Raw genomic sequence first — 8262 nt, forward strand, 5'->3', positions numbered from 1 at the left:
TGCTGCTTTCACTCAATCCACATTTCTCTTTAGGTTTGGATTTCCTTTAATTTGTATAATATACCTATAGATATTGAGCTGCATCCATGGATACGTTGTTGACATGATCATACCAAGTCACATTGACATTAATAGTGTAGGCCTATCTCCATTCCTTTTTTATTTAATGGTACACTGTATACACCGATTGACCGCAAATGTGATTGTATAATATACATTATTATATACACATGGTATGTGTATATTATAAGGGCTTTTTACACTTGTAAATTTTTGCTTAGTCCCGTACCAACGGTGGGGCTAAGGGGGGGGGGGGGGGGCTTAGCCCCACCGTTGGTACGGGACTATCCTCAGCCCACTTTCTGTTTACACTCGTTTTTGCCAAAGTGGGCTAGCCCCACCGATAGTCCGGTACTATCTGGCCCTGCAAAATACTGTAGCAGGGTTAGCACCGCAATTGCAGTGCCAAGCAAGTGAGTGTAAACAGAACGAAAAAATAAGCCTGGGCTAAGCGATGGAGACGAAGTCCGACCCTCACTGACCAATCAGAAACGAGGTAATCAAGTGCTGCCGGTGCGTGCGTGTACGTGTACAGTACACAGCGTAATCATGAATATTCATGTGGTTTGGAAAGTCCGGGGCTAATAAATACGAGTGTAAAAAGGTCAGTTTCTCCTTAGCCCCGGACAAGAGATAGTACGGGACTAATTGGCCAGTGTAAAAAGCTGAAAAAAATTGGTACGGGACTAACGATAGTTCTGGGTCAGAGAAAGTCCGGGGTTAAGAAACACAAGTGTAAAAAAGGGCTATAATGTACTATCGGCATTAATTGAGCATCCACTTTTTTGATGGTACAGTATACACCGATTGCCCCTAAATGTGTATGTTTTATGCATGTTTTGTTTTTAATAATCGAGGTTTGAGTGTCCACTGCGCAAGAACAAGGGTGAAACCTGTATTACCAAATTCTCTTCTAATCATCCCAGCATATATGTGATATACACATTATACAGGTCCGTGTCGGTCCATTAAAAATATACTTTGGGCCTTGAGCAGAAATTATTGCAATCAGGTAATTAAATCAGTCAATCATATCAGAATCAATGGAAAATCTGTGGTCCATTTTGCCCATACACCTGACCCGCATGGGTCTGTTTTATGCACAATATTCACGATATTGCACCATCCACGATATTGCACCATAATACGCTTTATAGTTTTTCTTTTTCTCAAGAGTCATTTTTTTTTTATTAAAGAGATAATGATTTGCCAAAGTTAGGTGGTCGTTTTATTCCACTTTGCCCTTAATGAAAAGCCAAAACCATGATCTTTGAAGTTTTGATTTAAGAAAGTTGTATCAACAACAAACAACAATATTTTTATCATAAGCAGATTTCTTTTTTACTTTTCATTGTGATTTTCTAAACTCAACTTTATACTTATTATAGGCTTACCATTAACGCCGAGTGATCCCTGGGATTCAGCAGCAGTGGCACTATTTATAGGGGTGCAGAAGGGGGCGTGATCATCCTCCGTCTCTAAATCCTTGGGAGCTTTGGCCGCTGGTACTTGAGGTAGAGGCACAGGAGAGTCTGCTGGCTTGTGCGATGCTGGAAGGGGGCTTGAACACTGACTCCTCGAGGGGCTCTCTATCTTAAGTCCTCGACTTGTCTTGTTCTTCCTTTGATTCATCTTCACAATCAGTATCTTAAATGGTGAAACGCTAATTATTGCGCGGTTGTCAAGAAACTTGGCTCATGACCCTGAGATCAGTGCACGTGCACCCTTCTTTTACCCACCGTTCGCAGTCAGTTGTTGTTATAGGGTCACCACTCTTATGCGAGAAGCGTCGAGCTGCAGTTGAATTATGAGCTACAACCCTCCGATTTCACAACGGATACCAGACGGTTGAGAAGAATCATTAGCTCTCCGATGAGTGTTGAACTTGTGCTGGGCGGCTATTGAACATGTCGGGTAGACCTCAGATTATATTCACAATCACAATCATTAAGAGTCCGATGACTGCTATGCATCAGATCTAATAGACTGCATGCACTGTCATTGTACACACCCGATAGCAGCACAACACAAAGCTGACGCACATCAGACTGACTCGACACTTATCCACCGCTGACTGACTCGACTTCCGACCGAAAATGGCGTCTAATGGCGAACTGAACTTAGTTCCTTCATCGGACGCACTCGCCTTATTGGATATAGTCTGGCTTCCAGACCATCTGCCAGCCTTTCCATACTATTAAATAAACCCTCTGTATATAAGTTAATGAGAGAATTAGCCGAGTAAGCAGTTGCTGGCTGGTCCCGCATGTACAGTATCAGACGCCTCAGCTCATGCTCTGACTTTAAGCATGTTAAGTGGCGACTTCGTCGTTGCGGAGTGCGCATTTTGTTGAAGGGTCTGCAAACCAGACTACGTTGGATTACGCCCAGTGACCTGCTATTCGACCAACCCGAGTCGGATTCACTGGGCTGTGATACGATACTGGTACAATGAGGTCGTGGGTACGGGTGCCCTTTATAGAAAACAAAAACTTTACTTCCTTTGGAGATGAGTAAAAAGCTCTGTGGAAGGGGTTACTAGCAGATTTCTCTTGCATTGCTGGGATAGCATTCACTGCGCAGCACTGTAACTACTTGACAGTGCGTAAAATTAATCATCGCAACTCCAGAGAAAGCCTAATCGCCTATAATTCCCCCTGTCTGTAATTTGACTATGATATACATATATATATATATATATATATATATATATATATATATATATATATATATAAGAATGCATTTCTCTGCCTCTGTCTCTGTTCTCTCTTCGATGTATGACGATCTAGAGTAAATTTCACGAATTGCTGTGTTTTAATACTAATCATTGATTTCATCGTGGGTTGCTATTATACTCTCACAATCCCCTTTTCTTTTGTGCGATCTCCAGTGATTTCTTCTCAACACAGTCGATCCTCATTCCCTAATTCACTATAGTGCCGATAAAATGAACTCCTCAAATGACCAGGGGTTAAAACAATCGTACAAACATATAGCATATACATATTTATACATGTATATTGTTACTCTGCTCTTCACACACATCATTGCACTTACCTGTTTTTAGGATACGCGGGATGTTTATAGGCCTATAGTATATACTTAATAAAATACGCAGACCGCAATGTTAAAATCGAAATCTGATTATGTAGGCCTAAACATGCAAATGACCATGAGGCGTATCAGACAAAGGCTGTTCGCTGAAATAGTAGGGCCTATAAGAGGTGCACGGAATTTTTAAAATTGCAAAGTTAAAAAACACTTGATATTCCATTGGAACGGCACTATATGGGCATAAGTCATGTACATGAGACAGAGAAAGAGAGAGAGAGAAAAAAAAAAGTATGTGAAGCTAGTCAAGGCAAGCACTGAGGGATCATCAGATAAATCTAAAACTTCTTCTTCTTCACCAGAAACTAATCACAAAAACGTGACAGACATAAACGATTGTAATATATTGGTGATGGGTATTAGAGTTACCCAGGCTTATCGCATCGTTTTAATCGTTCTTTCTCTTAATTTAGATCCTTACGACATAGAGCTGATGATAATCATGCCAAATTTAATTGACAGCCACCTTCTGTAAGATAATATTAACATTCAAGTCTTTTTTTTAAAAAGACACATTTCCACTTCTCCATCAGCACAGTGAAATGGCGTCCCCCTTGACTTACTTTACGTCTCCTTCAGAATCAACGTAGTTATGTGGGAGGACTTTTACATTGCTTTTGAAAATGATATCACATGTCAGTAGTAAATCTGACCTTTTCGGCTAAATTCCCATTTAATTAATCTACACTATTTGTATATGACTATCACTGCAGATTATAATATACAAAGATGAATTCTGGTTTGTTTGCGCTGTGCAGGAAGGAGTGTTATCATTCGAAAGTTAGGTGATGAAACGTATCCTGATGATGCGGCCAGGGGATTTGGGAATACGCAGGGAGGTGATCTCTTCCCACCTCCCTGGAATATGACACGACACCTATAGCCTTGTATAGAGCAAAACCAACAAGCAGTCTGGTTCAATATAGGTTTCATCAAAATCGATCATCAAATATAAGGCGTAGCGTGGAATTTTTCGGTTTCACATGAATCATTACACACACACACACGCACACACACACATATATATATATATATATATATATATATATATACATATATATATATATATATATATAGATATATATCACTATTATTATTATTATTATGATTATTACCATTATTACTATTATCATTGTTATTATTATTATTATTATTATCATTATTATTGTATACATTGTAGCGTGTGGTTACTTGTAGGCCCTACTCATCTTATTGTATTTGAGAAGAATCTTCTGTACCCCCGAGCATATTAATAGTTTTTTTTTTCTGTTTTTTTTTGTTTTTTTTTTAGTTTAGTTTGGTCTAACGTTGTACCCGTGCTCTTCATCCTGTTGTTCACACTATAGGCTTTTGTTGGCACCTACACTGAACAAGCTTTACTTTTTAGCATAAGTTCCATCGTATTTCTCTATAGCATTCTTTTACTTTGATTGAAACTGACACATGCAGTGTCCTAAGTTTTTTTTTTGTATACAATTATATATTATCTATAAGCTGAACATTATGTATCATCATACCTGTATTTATTATATTTCATGTATTTTCCATCGAGAAATACCGAAATAAGATTGAAATTGAAATCGATATGATCGCATGCAGTTAAATTTCAAACATTTTATTCATCAATATTCGTTAAAGTTAACTTTAGCTTGGTGCGGAATTGCACTTAGTGAATTCGAGGAGAGAACATCGCTGCGTGCAAAGGCGGATGTAGGCTATTATCGACGTTATTTCCTCCTGGTTTACTTTACATTGAAACCGTTCAGTATAATTTGCTGTTGTTGTTTTTTAATCCATGGTTAATCCGCGTGCTGTATATAGTCTACCAAAGGATGTTACTCTTCAGCTGATCGTCTAAAATTCACGCTGTTTGATTTTTAAAGTCTGTATCCTTTCCACTTCGTCTATAGAGTATCGCCTGTGATTATTATGCCTCCTTGGTCTGGCATGTGATAATTATAATGGAGCTGTGCGTGCGTGCAGGGATTATGCGGCCATCAGCATTTTCTAACCGCTACTCATTACATGTATATATACATGTTCTTCAATAATGCAAGCATGACAAATCAGATTTATTTACATAAATTGTATTTTACAATGAGTCAAGTAACAGCAGAAGAATTTAGTGATTAGTATTTTGTGAATAATATAGGTCTCCATTTGGCTAATAGAATCGCGCCCCCTCCAAAGCCGTTTCATATTTCTTTTTTTCTTTCTTTTTTTTTTGGGCATGATCCCATGTACAATCACGTACCTGAAGCTATATTTTTGACCCCACGAATGAACATGAAGTATTGAACAATAATAAAACAGCTTTAAAAAATAACAGGCATGGTTTTTGTTTTGATATAATTTTTTGAAAGATGTTGCTCCTAAAAATAATCTATGCTTTGATATATATTTTCAAACTATCAATTATACTGGCACTGCGTGTATACCATTGAAATGAAAATTGCTATATGTATTAGGATTAAACTATATACAAAATAAATGAATGCCAATTTTCAAAATGGGGATCCTTTAACCGTCTCTGTATAATCTAAAGCTCCTATACTTGCATCTTTTTCGAAGATAATACTTGACAAAATAAGATAATAAGAACAGCTATGTTTATAAAAAGAAAGACAAAATATGTTACTTAAAACACAATTTGATTTTCGTGAGAATCACTCAACCTATCAATTTTCTTCTGCTCTATATACATGGATAATCATGAGGACACCGTGGGTATTCTTCTGGACTTCTCCAATAAGCCTTCGACACTCTGAACCATTGATGTGGTATTGTGGGAGGGCCATGGAGTGGTTCAGAAGTTACCTGTCGGGCAAACAGCAGTATGGATAGGTATTTGTTTTGATTTTTTTTAAAAATGAGTTTTCTTCCAAATACATTTTATTTGGTGTATGCCCTTATCATTGATCCGAATCTTGTCCTTATGGTGAAATCATCAGGTTGTATCTAATCGAAAACGAATTGATTAGATTCAACGAAGTTTTGGTGACTTTTCATTAATTTATAAACTTCAATAAACTTATTTCGAGATTTTGAGGGGTTACTTACAAACTATAACAATCTTCAAAAATATCAAAATATTATTGATATCATATTTAACTATGATATGAATATCATGCATGCTTGAATTAGTGAGTAGCCTACTTTAGGCCTACATGGGAAAGCTATAGGCCAGCTCTAGGATCAACATTGATAAGATATTGATATCCAAAAAAGAAAGGTTTATGTGTACATGTAAGGCATTTGATGGTTGTAATTTACTTGTGCACACTGATTTTTTTTTCTTTTTTTGTGAGAAAGTAAAATTCTTCAAATAGATTATGAATATCAATGAACGTGGGAGTTTTGATGTATGAATTGAATAAGAGTGTAAAATGCCTGAAGTTTTAGAGTCCTAAAAATAAAAAAATAAAAAAACACGTATTATCATCAGAGTGATATGTACACATATCGTACCATGCATACCACATGAGTGCGAATATTGCAAAGTTGGTTTATGGCCCCAAACTTTATATGAACTCCCATAATAAACACATTTTTTGTGCATATACAGTATAGTCAGGTAACAGCATAAATCAATGGATGATTTGAAGTGAGTTCGATTAGACTGCTCGACATGGTGCAATAAAAGATAGTAGATACTCTTATAGAATGGTTGTTGAACAGGTCCACAGGATTTTATCTACAATGTCTAAGTTTATGTTATTGTTTTTTCCCTCGTAGCTACAGGCACCCATCTCTATGTAGCTGTTCCTTGTCTCGTTGGTGTTTTCTCTTATTTTTCTTCGGTGTGTGTGTATGTGTGTGTGTGTGCTTGTGTGTGCATGCTTGGCCAGATGCACCGCGTATGCGTGACCGTGCAGTGTGTGTATGTGCGTAATCTGGTAATGTGCCCAATTGCCTTGAGCAAACTACATTTATCGTGTCCTCGTTTGAGGGCACTTTGCGAGAATAGATGTGTGTTAAAAAAGAAAGAAACAAAAACCGGATTTCGTTCTTGGTCAAATGAGTCATAATGAAAGATTTACATATCGTAATTCTGTACAATGTTTGTGAAGGCCCTATAATGCATTTTGTCTTTGTGAAATGTTTTGTTTTGTTTTTGTGAATGCGAATTTTGTGGCATTGAACGAAACGATGCGAATATAACAGAATGAAAAAAAAAAGAAGTGTGAAGAGCAGGGAGGGGGAAGGCTCTCTTCCACCTCCCTCTTCCACCTCCCTGGTAAGAGTGAGTGTATGTGTTCGACTTCTTTTCCGAGGTCCTATAATTGAAGCATCTGCTTTTCTGAAATCCCCGCGCATCACCTTAATTTTCCGATTGAAATTATACTTTAGACCGATTTAGACTCATTCTGTATTTATGAAATACATGTATATTGTTACGTTAAGTCTGCGGTATACACTCGATTTTCGCATATTTGATTCTATCGATCTGTAGATGTATATTACAAAAGTAAGTCGTGTGGAAAACTTAATAAATGAATGAATGAATTAATTGATATGGTATATTTTATTTCATTTGCTTTGATCATGTTGTTGGCAAATTCTTAGTTGTAACGTGTCAGGTATCACATACGGATGTAAAGAGAAGTAACCCCTCCAAAAAAAAATAACAACAACAAACAAACAAAAAACAAAAACAAAAACAAAAACAAAAACAAAACGGAGTCAAATAAAGAAAAATTCAGAAACTCTTCTGGATGTGTCGATGCCTGTTCCGCTCTAAATCCAATACCCCCAAGCTGTTGATTATTATTATTTGATTTATGCAATCCGTCCAACTCAGTTGATATCATCCAGAGCGCATATTCCTCTCCTCCCTACGAATTCGGGAGTTTTGTGCGAGGATTTGTTACTTTCCATCTGCAACTTCCTTTCCCAGTCCCAAATAGTCATAAGGGGACCCTGTGAAGGGCCAAAGCCGGTTTTAGTTTTGTCGTCACGATGTGTTGTCACTTCTATATAGGCCTACTAGGGCCTATGCGTTTCTCTGCCCGAACACGGTAAAATTTTTTGTACCTTACTATTAAATTATGGTTTTGAGGGGATTGGCTACAAGATCTGCTTTTTAGCTTC

The sequence above is a fragment of the Diadema antillarum genome, unplaced genomic scaffold, assembly GCF_040938485.1.
Source record: "Diadema antillarum isolate AM-2024a unplaced genomic scaffold, OU_Dant_1.0 seq00001704_RagTag, whole genome shotgun sequence".
Lineage (NCBI taxonomy): Eukaryota > Metazoa > Echinodermata > Echinoidea > Diadematoida > Diadematidae > Diadema > Diadema antillarum.